At 35.2% G+C, this 1,306-nt stretch overlaps 1 protein-coding gene across 1 annotated transcript in view; it reads right to left on the bottom strand.

Annotated features, from left to right (window-relative positions):
* Positions 1 to 1,306, bottom strand: part of rapgef2b (Rap guanine nucleotide exchange factor 2b) — a 38,313-nt gene that overhangs the window by 2,398 nt on the left and 34,609 nt on the right. The window lies entirely within an intron of this gene.

Genomic DNA, 1,306 nt, shown 5'->3' with positions numbered 1-1,306 from the left:
ACACTAGCTGAAAGCTAAAATAGATAAACACTAGCTGAAAGCTAAAAGTAGATAAAAAACTAGCTTCTTTCTTTTCCTTTCAGCTGCTCATTTTTCTCAGGGGTCACCACAGTGGGCCCCCTTCTCGTTGCAACCACAGAGCAGTGAGCTATAAACTGGGGCTGCATCTACGGTGCCCAGAGCAGCAGATGGGGGGTCAGGAGCCTTGCTCAAGGGCCCAAAGTGGGGTGAATGAGGGTGGGGGGTGGGGGTGGGGGGGGTAATGTAAGTGCTTCAGTCCAGTTTATTTATTTATATAGCTCCAAGTCACAAAAGAAGTTGTCTCAGGGCACTGTACAAAAACAGCTTTACCAATAAATTGACCAGCTAAACACGAGCTAAAAGTAAAAAAAAATAAAATAACTAGCTACGAGCTAGATGCAGCACAAGGCTAGCTAAAGGAAGAAAATGGTTGCTAAAAATAATGGGAAAAAAGTAGTCAGCATCTAAAAGTAGCAAGACTACTTAAAAGCAGCAAAAGGTAAGCTAAAAGTAGCTAAAGACTAGATAAAAGCTAAAGTAGCAAAAGGGAAGTTAAAAGTAATAAAAGACTAGATAAAAGCTAAAGTAGCAAAAGGTCAGCTAAAAGTAGCTAAAGACTAGAAAAAAGCTAAAGTAGCAAAAGGTAAGCTAAAAGTAGCTAAAGACTAGATAAAAGCTAAAGTAGCAAAAGGGAAGCTAAAAGTAATAAAAGACTAGATAAAAGCTTAAAGTGGTATTTGGCTGGTAAAAGTGAAAAGCAGCTAAAGTGGTAGCTAGATGGTTAAATTAGCAGAACTGAAGCTAAAAACTAGAAGTAATAAAAAACTAGTTAACAGCTAGTAAAAGACAAAAATAGAGCGCGTGCTGAAGAAAATTAGAAGCATAATGAGATTTTTTTATTTAGCTCTTAATTTATTACACTAATGAAAGTTTCACAAATTATCTGATTGTGTCATTAAATTACTGATCTATGATCAGATTGTGTCAAATTACTGCTCTATGATCAGATTGTGTCAAATTACTGCTCTATGATCAGATTGTGTCATTAAATTACTGATCTTTGATCAGACTGTGTCATTAAATTATTGATCTTTGATCAGATTGTGTCATTAAATTACTGATCTTTGATCAGATTGTGTCATTAAATTACTGATCTTTGATCAGACTGTGTCATTAAATTACTGATCTTTGATCAGATTGTGTCATTAAATTACTGATCTTTGATGAGATTGTGTCACTAAATTACTGATCTTTGATCAGATTGTGTCATTAAATTACTGATCTT

The sequence above is a fragment of the Nematolebias whitei genome, chromosome 4 (genome assembly GCF_014905685.2).
Source record: "Nematolebias whitei isolate Nwh7 chromosome 4, NemWhi1, whole genome shotgun sequence".
In the NCBI taxonomy this organism is placed as follows: Eukaryota; Metazoa; Chordata; class Actinopteri; order Cyprinodontiformes; family Rivulidae; genus Nematolebias; species Nematolebias whitei.
This window is presented reverse-complemented; position numbering and strand designations above follow the sequence as displayed.